Source organism: Dipodomys merriami, unplaced genomic scaffold (genome assembly GCF_024711535.1).
Source record: "Dipodomys merriami isolate MVZ:Mamm:240054 unplaced genomic scaffold, mDipMer1.0.p SCAF_1759, whole genome shotgun sequence".
Lineage (NCBI taxonomy): Eukaryota > Metazoa > Chordata > Mammalia > Rodentia > Heteromyidae > Dipodomys > Dipodomys merriami.
The window spans coordinates 85,442-97,429 of record NW_027203114.1 but is presented as its reverse complement, the minus strand read 5'-3'; the positions used below and the strand labels follow the sequence as shown (position 1 = coordinate 97,429).

General features: G+C 35.3%; 1 pseudogene; it reads left to right on the top strand.

Annotated features, from left to right (window-relative positions):
- The first annotated feature begins 11,663 nt into the window (after nt 1–11,663).
- Nucleotides 11,664–11,760, top strand: LOC138829709 (U6 spliceosomal RNA; annotated as a pseudogene).
- Nucleotides 11,761–11,988: the final 228 nt, after the last annotated feature.

Sequence of the window (11,988 nt, the reverse complement as noted above, 5' to 3'; positions counted from 1 at the left end):
CAACACAATACCGGGGTATTTCTTTGGGACTCTCCTTAAAGGAGTAGTGGTCCGATAAGAGGCTGGTTTTGCTGATCATACTCTCTGGATCCTGTTTTTTGAAATCTTTATTGCTATGGAAAACTCAGGACCAGACTAAAGGAATTGATAACTGACTCCTGCAACAAGAGAATCATCTCAGGAGTGAAACATCCATCCATAAGACACTTCAAAACCTCCATATCTTTGTTTATTTGCAGTAGAACACATTTAAAACAAAGTTATTTCCTTTTGTTATGCTGGCCTTCAAATGGCATATTGTTTCCTTTAGTAATACTTTCAACTACAAGTTTACAGACAAGTTTTATATAAAGAACACACTCAAAATTGTCAGAAAGAAAGTTCCTTCAAGCCTTGAATTCTTTTCTTGTACAGTAAAAAGGAAAGCAAAAGTTAACTTGAACTTTGTCATTCCTCTATGCTCAATTAATCTCCTGAGATCAATTTCCACATCTAGTAACAGTTACTTCCGCTTACTTCCAGTAACAATCTATGGTGCTGCTCTAGAAAAAAAATGAATGTTTTCTGGCTTCATTGAAATAGCACAAGGACACTTTTGGACATGAGGTAACACGTGTTTCAGAGACAACTTAGTAAGGAGAAAATATGAAATTTAAATTGCTTATGAATACTTTTTTCATGAGTACATTTTGTTCAAAGTTCTTAAGTGCTCTGTAAATTATGGTGAATTTTAAATGGGAGAAGGTTCTCAAATCATTTTTTGTGAGTGTATGTGCTGTGCATTAATTTCCCAATTGTACACGAGTGAACAGTAAGAGAAACAATAGGAATAATAGGAAAGAGAAGTTCTGTGTTTATTTAAAAGGCTTCAGTAAAATATAGAACACTCTACAAATAAGACAACATTGAAACAATAAAGCCAAGTCCAGTAGGTAGATTTATGGGAGTGATATAGAGAAAGCATTACTTCTATGTGGAAGATGAAGCCAAATCCTTTCTAAATCATGCTTTATAAACACGTAATTTTGTAAAAAGGAGAATGGAAGAATGATTGTTTCCAATGCAAGTCACGTATGAGAGAATGGACTTAACTGGAAAAAATAGGAATTATACTAGCAATGAATCTGGTGGCTAAGATCACATTTCTTTTTTTTTTCCTTTTCTTATATTCTTTTTTGTAGTTGTTGGTCGTGGTACTTGAAATCTGGGACTGGGCACTGTCCTTCTGCTCAAGGCTAGTGCTCTTCCACTTAAGCCACAGTGCCACTCCCAGTTTTCTGGTAGTTATTGGAGAAAACAGTCTCCAGGACTTTCCTACCTGGGCTGGCTTTAAACCCCAATCCTCAGATCTCACCACACCCAGCTTAGGACCACATTTCTAACATTGTATACTCAAGATATGTAATGTATATGTTCATCTATCTTTATATTAATTCTTGAGTTAAAAATCTGGGCTACAGGTTATACTTAACACTCACAAAAGTGTTTGTAGTTTAAAAGTTGATACTCCTGCAAAAATAAAACCTAAAACGGTAAAGCAGTCTGAGAAGTTCAATTTGCATCCAGCCTGGGCAGAACAGGCTTTGAGACACTAACTGAAATTAAACAGCCAAAAGCTGGAATACTAGTCATGAGCAAGATTGCTGAATAAGAGCATGAGATTTTAGCATACATACATACAAACATACACATACACACAAAGGGACTTATATGTGCACACAAAAATACACAAATGAAACAACTCTCAGAATATGTAGAAAAGTTAGAAAACAATAGAAAATATGTCCTGAGTAAGACTAGAATTAAGTGATAATTTTTAATATTAGAAAGCCCTCCAGTGAACTTTCCCCCAAAAAGTTGAGAATATTACATAGCTAGGAATCAGTGATAGTAAGGGAGTCAAGCAACATTATTAACAGGATAGGATCCATGGAGGAATGAATCAGGAAACCCTGTAGGTGCATATAAAAATGTTCATATCTTGCGTGAATTGTTAGAACATCTTTGAAAATAGTACATAAAGAGTCTGAGAGTCAGTTTAGTGGATAAGTTCTTAGGAGAAGTTCAGAATTGCGAGTATGTTTCTAGAGTAAATAAACAAACTATGGCTGGGCAATGTGATACAAGCCTGGAATTCTAGCACTTCGTCAGGAGATTAGAGAATGGAATTACATTACAATACCTTCCATGGACCAGGTAGAACAACTTTGTCTCAATAAAACAAACCAAATAACAAAAAAGGAATACACAGTTGGAATTTTGGGCTAATTTTCTCATTATGTTTTGAGAAGTCAAGTTTCCTATTGAAATGCAACTTATACATATCCTCATTTGTGTTTTAAATGCTCTCTTATTACAGAACATTCTAGATGCAGAATGGCTCATTATTTCCATCCAAAAATTTGCAAAACTAAGTAAGCACCATTCTGTTGGATTCCAAAGAAATGTTGAAGGATTACAAAAGCTTAAGCCTGGAGAAATAGCAAAGTTCATCTAATGTAGTACTTTGTAGGCTTTGTTAAATTAGAATTTAGATTTAAAATATGTATTTTTGTTTTGTTTGTAATTTTATATTCTATAGGATACTAAAAAGTTCTTTTTAAGTAGAGGGATTAATGGACAAATTCACAAATGATTCTTGCATTCTATTTTCCTAGAATATTCTTTCAAGAGAGTTATAATTAGAACATAGTTAATAGATAATTCCCACAGTTCATGTATACCATGTTAATGTGAATAATCTAGACAGAGTTGCTAACAAATGGATGATATTAATTTATAAATTTAAAAAAAACAGCAATTTCCTCTCTGTTTGTTTCTAGCTCTCTGCTCTCTCATTTCTATCTCTCTCTCTCTCTGTTCTATTCTAGCTCCCTCTCTCTGTTCTTACCTCTCTCTCTCTCTGTCCTTTTCTAGCTCTCTCTGCTCTAGCTCTTTCCTCTCTTTTCAAGCTCTCTCTCATTCCCAGCCACGTGGAGAGCCAACCTTGCCTGGTCCCAGCAGGCCTACTGAATAAACCTACCCCCTTACCTGAATACCACGAGCATGCTGGTGCTGTCCTTCCTCGGTTACCTCTTTATAAAAAACCTAACATAAATGGTGCCGTGACTCGGATAAAGAGCTTAAAGTCAGGATAGCTGGGATTTCTTTCTGTTTTTTTTCCCTCTTTTTTCTTTTTTTGTTTGCTTTTTCCTTTTTTGCTCTGAGGAATACCCACAGTTCTGACGGCCTTTTGCGAACCAGTCTGTCTGCGGCAGAAACAGTGCATCGATACCATTGCTGGCCTTCACATCCATGTCCACACCACTTCTCTACTCTGGCCCTGGTAACTGAGGCCCAACCATCTGATGTGCTTTGTTAGCAAAGATGTCTAAATGTTGTCAAAATTTTAGGTTTTGAGATTTGCCTTTTTTGTTTTGTGTTGTGTATTCTGCTACTGACTACATGGTTCTAAAATACTGGGCATATCTATGCTAAAATTCTGATCACGTCTAATGAGTTTTGTCATTGCAGAATATTTGTTGGTCAGTTCTTGATAGGAGCAGGTAAGCTCTACTTATTCTACTTGATTTCCTTGTTGCTTTAATTGGAAATAATAAAGGGCTTTTGTTCAAAGCCAGCTCGGGCTGAAAAATCCCTAAGACTCCATCTCCCAGCTAAACTCTGCAAGTGATACTAAAACTCAAAGTGGTTCATTGCTAGCCTTGAGCAGAAGTGCTCAGGGACAGTGCCCAGGCCTTGAGTTCAAACCTCCTTGAACACTGGAAGTGTTATTGTAACTCAACGTGGTAGAGCACTAGCCTTGAGCAGAAGTGCTCAGGGACTGCCCAGGCATGGAGTTCAAATCTTTAATACCAACTGGGAGAAGCCATCTGAGCAACAAGCACCTAGACTCAGCCAGTCTGGGGAACAAGGAAACATGGAGAGGACAAAGAGGAGATAATATCACATCAGCTACTTTGTGCCTGCCCTTTCAAAATTAACCAGAGCTGGGAGGTCAGTGGAAGTAAGAAGCCTACCCAGCCAATGGTTATACCTGTCTACCTATTAACAGAACAGGAATTTATATTCTTGCCTTTTGTCACCTGACTTCTCTACTTAGTCGCCAGATGTCAGAAGTAGCTAGGGACATTTCTACCAACATTTTCAGCCCCAAGTCCTTCTCTTGCCATTTATTTGACGTTTAGTATTTTTTTTTTCCAGCCGCTCAATGCTCATGAGACTTCTCCAGACTTCACCCAAGGACTCAATCCACCAAGGGACAGCTACTGCTCACTGCCTTCTGGGAGGGGACCAAATTCCAGCCTTTTGCCCCTATTGTCGATATCCCTTGTCAGCAGGAAGTAGCCAGAGAGAATCCTTGCCCTATTTCAAGATTATTAAAAGGCTGGAATGTAAGGTCCACTCCTGGATGGCTAGCAGACTCCACCCTCCTCGCAGCAAAGTCTCCACCCAGTACCTGTGTTACCTAGGCAACTGGGACACCTAGCAGAGGTCACATCTGAATTTGATGTGGCCACACCTTTCCCCGCCCATACCCTAGATAAGGCCTACGACAGGCCCAGGTGCTCTGTCTGTTCGTTTCTAGCTCTCTGCTCTTTCTGTTCATTTCTAGCTCTCTCTCTCTCTATTCTATTCTAGCTCTCTCTCTCTCTGTTCTTACCTCTCTCTCTCTGTTCTTTTCTCATTCTCTCTGCTCTAGCTCTTTCCTCAATTTTCCAGCTCATTCTAATTCCCAGCCACGTGGAGTGCCAACCTTGCCTGGTCCCAGCAGGCCTACTGAATAAACCTACCCCTTACCTGAAAAAAAAAAAAAAAGAAAAAGCAATTTTTGAGGGTTTGGTTTAAAATGGTATGAAGAGAGTAGTTGTGTGACATCTTCTTTTTTCAACCTCTAAGTAACACAGGAAGCCATTTCCTTATTTACGTGCCTCTGTGTACATTGAGAAAAATGCTAGGTTGGGGTTTGTACTCAACATTGTTTTTGTTTTATTGGTTTGCCTAGAGCTTGAACTCTTGGCCTGGACAGTGTCTCTGAGTCTGTTTATGCTCAAGGCTCATGCCCTACCACTTCAACCTCAGTGCCACTTGTGTCTGGCTTTTGTGGAGAAGTATATTGGAGATAAGATTCTAAGAAACCTTCCTGCCAGGGTGGGCTTTGAACCATAATTTTCCAATCTTAGCTTCCTGAATATCTATGATAATTAAAAAAGTATAAATATAAATAATATTTGCAAGTGATCTGATCTCAAGAATACCAGTGGAGGAAAAATTATGCATCTCAGGTTATTGTGATATTCTTTCCAGAACACGGAGGGCTTCACATTAGCAGAGGTGTAGTATTTTTCACAATAGAGATAAGCTATTCATGATATGAATTAAGGAATTTTAGGGTGCCCCTTAATGTTGGGCTAGGATGACTTCATGGCATAAATGTTGGGATTGATAGTCATAGAAATAACAGATTACTCTGATAAAAAAATGCTTACTCTTGACGAATTATTACAGATGCTTCATAGTTTTATCCTCTACCAGAATGTGGCTATTTTTCTATTGACTTCTCAATCTGTACACTCCATTGGAAACTGAATCTATTGCAGAATTTTATAACATGCAAAAAAGTACTGTTTTGAATCTCTAACGTATGGAATGTTGAGAATTTAAAAATGAGTAATTATGAGTAGTTATTTGTCATATGAATTTTGAAGAAAATATATACTCTGTCCTCTTAACAAATTATTTAATTTTAAAAGTTATGGGTTTCCATAGCATTAAACTGTTTTTCTGTTTTAGAATAAGAAAGTAATAAATTTATTCTTTTTTGAAAAATTCGGCAAGTATATTATGAAAATATTTTCTAGTTGGATAACAATCACGTTGATGACCCTCTGGTAAAAAAGAGGTAATCAATTTGAATTAGATGTCAAATAGAATTGATTTTTAAAATATTGCTACATAAAGAATAATATTTACTGTGCCAATACAGTAAATTACATTTTACGCAGCTTATTTTTTTCAATTTTATTATCAAATTGATGTACAGTGAGGTTACAGTAATTGTAAGGTAGTGAATAAAAAACATTTCAAACTTGTTACCCCTCCTTCATTTTTCTCGCAGTTTTCCTTCACCCCTTCACCCCTCACAAGTTATAAGGTACATTTCCAACATGTTGTCTTGCGAGTATTGCTATTGCATTGATTTTCCCTTTGTCTTTTGTCTCACCATTTTGCTTTTCCTCTTCCCTTCCCTATTTAAGGGATATGCATACACAATACAAAATCAAATACAGCAGGAATGAACTATAGGGGAAAAACCCAAAGGAAACAAGTCACATAGTTCAACAAAAACAACAACCACAAATGAAAAAATCTGGCTCCATATCTTGGAATTCATTTTGCTTAGCATCAGCTTATAGGGCTGTATATACGCAGTACAAAGCTACTGGAAACTAATAGTTGCATGGACACTATATCATGAAAAGAGCATGTTAACTTTTGGAAGGTAAAGGTGGAATTAGGATTGGTGAATTCGCGGTTCTAATAAAGGAATTTCAAGAGTTTTAAAGTTATGACAGGTAAATTTGAATTGTTCAAAATTTTTAACAACTTAGCCTATTAAGAAAATTTAAAATTTCCTGGGAGAATAGGCTTTCATGCAAAGAAATCCATGGAGACTTAGTAGAGAGGAAGCAATGTGGGTGAAGATGGCTCTTTTTCACACTAAAAAAACCTCAGAAACATTGCTGTAAATCCTGTAGGTTACCTTGGAATCATCCTTACCCAGGAACTATATTCTCACTGTGTGAAACAAGGTGGTATTGGAATTTAATTCAAGTTCTTAAAAAATAAGACATCAAAATTTGTGAATTTACCTTTAATTACCAAACAGTAATTCTCTGAAAAAGATAATTTGAGTCAAAATATTTAGGGAGAAAGTGCCCTCCAAAATGCAAGAAGGTGTTGGGTTTACACATTTCTGTTTGTAACACTTTCCACAATGTCTTTGCATTTGAAGCAGTGAAACAGAAAAAAAATCTGATTATATAATTCAAACCAATGATTTCACATTTCTAAGTGGCTCATAAAAAATAATATCTTTAATAACATGAGATAGTGAAGACTTCTCTTATTACATAAGCCAAAATGTTTTGGGTTCAGAAAAGAATTGAACATATGGAAAAGGTAAGAAAACATAGTTCTTAGAAGCCCTAGCTAAGCGTATTGGCTTTAGCAGTGAAGGGAGTCCAAACATTTTATATAAATTATATTAATATTTTTTGGAGGGTCCGGTCGTGGGGCCTGAACTCTGGGCCTAGGTCCCTCAGGTCTTCAGGTCACTTGAGCCACAGCGCCACTTTCGGCTTTTTTTCTTTTTGCTTATGTGGTGCTGAGGAATCAAACCCAGGGTCTCAGGCATTCAAGGCAAGCACTCTACCAAAGAGCAACTTCCCAGCCCTAAATTGTGTTAATATTTTTACTAACTTAAGTGATTTTACAGAGCCTATTTGGCTCACTACAATGCCGAACAGATTGGGTGGAGACATGGAAATACATTCCACATCCAAAAGAGGCAACTTAAAGAGTTTTCAAAGACAAATCATGAAGATTTAACAGTGGTGGAGCACATATAGTCCTTCAGCTTCACTAGACTTGAAGCCAAGATGCTGTGATTAATTGGAAATCAGGCAAGAGCTAAGAGGAGGACATAGAAGCAGGACATAGAAGAATTGACCTTTTGTAACAGACACTGTCTTTCTAGGTATAGGTGATTTAACTCTACTCTCCTCCATACATCTTGGTGAACAAACGCAAGACCAAGAGAAAAATAATCTATTGAAATAATTTTGCATAGAATAACTTCATTGTTCCTGATATGGTATCTAAGGAGAGTCTTACAATAGAAGATAAAAGTGCAGTATTTTTCAGTTTCCTCTAAGCATCTTCTTAGCAAAATATATCTTTTAGTTTAGAATTGATTCAACCAAAAAGTGATGGAGTACTTATGTTTGTGGGCACTTTAGACACAAGAAGACTTTCAAGGTAAGAGAAAAATTACAGCCAAATATTTGTGATCACAGCTTCTAGGGCTGTTTTCTGGAGACAAAGTTTTACATTAGACTTCTTCTCATTGACATAGAAGTTGTTTCATGGCAACCAAGTGCAAGAGGGAAGTTTCAGAGACTCGCCTGGCCAATTAATCAGCATGAAAGAAGAAAATGGCAAATAATATTTAATGAATTACTTTGACCAATTACTTTGCCAGAAGAAAGAAGGAAAAATATAATTCAAAATCAATTGACTTAAAAGTATGAAGAAAGAGTAGTGAAGAAAGATTAGAGAAAATATGGAGGATTGTTTTCTCTCCAGTGGAGTAATGCGTTCTTGATCTTGTTTCTTCCATTCTATCTTCACAAGCTATCAAGTGTGTCTCACGACTGGATTATCCAGTTCAGACAGAGAACTCCTAGCAGAAAGATACTATTTGCAGGAGATGTAGGTGATTGTGATTTATAACAATCTATTTAAATCTGTTCAAAATTCTCTCCTATCCCAAACTTCTCTCTTTGGACAGCGTTGTTTGCTTTTCCCAAGACTACCCTTCATTAACTGCTTAAAATTTTGGGAGGAAATATTCATACTCTCTAGAGATTTCTGGTTGGTTGTGATTTTTGTGTGTTTTTGTTTTTTGTTGTGTTTTTAAACTGAATTTCAAAAGGTTGTGCAATTGTGTTGCAATTAAATATATCCATCTAATTGTCCATTGCTCTTGGATCACAGTCACTCCTTCCATCATTCTCAACCAAATGCTTCTCCAATATTTATTTCAGATTTACCACTTCCGTTATCATATGTGTACAATGAGTATTCTAGCTGTACTTGCCCCTTGTTCATTTTTCAATCATTCTATGTCTTTACTATAATTTCTTTCTGTTTTCAACTTCCTGATAGTCATCCTGTTAAACTGTCTATTAATACTTTGAAAGGTTTATATACATTTCATGGAGTTTCCATTCTGCATATGCTTGAACTGATGTCAGCTTATATTTCCATAATTCATTCATCTGCAGTAACAATTTGCAAGTCAGGAGATGAGAAGAACCTAAACATGATTTTATTCTCATCCATTTGGAAGATTAATCTTCAGTCAAAAAGAAAGTTAAAAAATGCATAGAATGTACTCCTAGCTACCAATTTCTATAAATAGCTTTGTACAGTGGTGTGATTGTTTTATTTTACATGGTATCATATGGTTTACTACCTATAAGTTTTGGAAAAAGAAGAAAACTAAAATTTATTCCTATATAGGAATGTGATAGAAATAGAAGACAGATTTTATGTTTGTCATATTTCTGATGAGTACCCATATTCAAGACCTAAAGTCATATTTCTCCCTATGTTACACAGATAGGGAAAACATAATATTACATAAGATAAGACAACTATTTGTGACATTTTAAAATGTGCCTTATTAAGTGATGACATTTACTTTATTAGCAAACGTTTTGGTTTGAAATTTGGCAGGATGATCTATTTAACACATTTCCGGAAGGCTCCTACTGAAAAACACAAATTGTGGTTGGTACTATTTCTAGACTTCAATGAATGGTTGAACGTGTTTGGCATTAGTGCTGGGTAAATAATTCAACTCTATTATAACTTGCTCCCTACACTTGAAAAACTTGTAATGTCACTAAGTATCATCTACTTGTCAAATGTTATTGGGGCGAATGTGATTTTAAAAAGTTAATTTGTAAAGGAATAACTTTCAGTTGATTAAATGTAGATTATCATTGGTTTGAGAGTGACATTTTATACCACTGAACCATGTTGTACTGAAGCCCCAGTGTTTTGCAGCACTAAGGATCTTCTCAATGTTTTTCTGAATTATATTTGAACTCTAAGTAAATTTTTCTGGATCTTGGTAGACCAATTATGGATCTATCCTTCCAGGAACTATTTTTGGCCCACTTATGCTGGACTAAAATCTTTCATTAATCATAGGGGAGGGGTATTAAAAATAATCTTATGACACCTTGTGAACTTGTTCTCTGATATGGGCTGGCCATCTGTAAGTTGAATGTTTGAATCATAGTACATACTCTCAAAATTTGTGATCTCATCTTTCATTTTAAGTTGCCTTGCATTTCACAATTGCTTACTGCTAAATCCTGCATCTCAAGGAACTGTAGCCCTGAAATATAGGAAATGAGAAATTGAAATGGGTCTTCAATTACTTTGTTGTATGTTGCATGGGCCTATGTGAGAAGTCTTGCCCTTGTTATCTGATGATGCAGGTAACTGGTACCTGGGATCGTAGGAATCATTGGGTCGTGCAGAAGAATAATATTTGTTAGACATCTTATCAGAAAAATTTGGGCATAATCAGTAGGAATGTGTCAGAAATATGGAGAAAAACAGTTTGGAATCAGTGAATTGAAACAATAAACAGAGAAGCAGAGTAAAATCCCTTATAGATTAGAGGAAAACAAAATTGGTTTTTTACCATGTGAATTCAGAAAACCAAAACAGTTTGAATGTATCACAAGTTTATACCAAAGACACTGCGTTGATACTTTTTATATTCTAATATACATTTTAAACCTAATTATTTATATTCCAATTCTATTTATTGGAATAAATAAATTTTAATTTATTTGTGAAATTATCAACTAATTCTAGTAAGTTTCATTGTGTGAAATATAAAATCAGCACATATAAATATAAAATATATAACTATATATACTATAAGAAAAAAGACACATGTTTTGAATTGTTCTGTTGTGGTTACAGTATCAAAGGCAACTCTGTTTTAAAGTATTATTACATTATCTCTACCTCAGTGTTTGATAGAGTTGGACCTAAAGCTTTACTATTTGTAGATTTACAGCCTGTAGGCAAGAGAAAACACTGTGATGAAAACATTACCAATTTAAGGCCTAATAATGAGAAGAAACATCTGGACTTCTCCTGCTTCCTGCCTGGTAGGATGGTAGACAGGCCAGGATATTAAGTAATCACGAATATGATCAATTTTTTTCCCCTTCTTGGCTTTAGTTACTTGTGAAATGTTAGATATAATAAACAATTATATTTTGATAAAATACCTTCTAGTGTGAACAGTTATGACTGAACTGTTCATCTCTCTATGATCCCTTGTAACTAAGATTAGTGTTGTTCAAGTAAAACAATCTATGGTGTCAGGGTAAGATATTCTGATTGGTCTGTTCCTACATGGAAGAAGAATAAAGGGTCAGGTAGACATTTGTGCCAGTAAGACCTCACTTGGGAATATGTCAACTGCAGAAGGTTAGAAGTAGCTCTTAAGCAAGGCTTACTTTGAATCCATTAGCTCCACAAAGCTAATTCAGTTGGATCAATTAGTATATGAAAAAGCCATCACCTTTGGACCTAGCAATAAATTATTGAAAGTATGATCAAATTCCAAATGAAAAAGACTTAAAATTGTCATTGACAAAAAAAATTTGCAAATGTGAGCATTAAGATGAACAATATATTTTTTTCCACTATTCACAGAATTTTAGCGAAATAAGATCAGTAGCATTGTGAGGAACAATATAGTTTCCTTATTACAAGTAGGCAACCGTAGATATAAGTCTGTATAAAGATTGCATCATGAACTGCTTAAATTTGGAAGATACTACATGCTTCAGCAGCAGGTATTCCCAAATTACAATACAGAGATTAACATGGCAATTGCACAAGGATGATATGAAAATTTGTGAAGTATTCCGTATTTTTCTTTCTTCAGATGCAAGAAATGAAAAACAGTTATTAAAAAGTTGATTACAAAATAACAAGTGTAACAACACACGTAATTCATATAATTAAATTTAGTTTGACATCAGTGTATTAAATCTTCACCTCAGAAAGGCTTTTACATACCATAAACTTTACAAAACTTTTGAAATTAGACAACATTTTCATTTTATCCCAAAGAAAAATAATATTAGGACCTAGGAAAAAAAG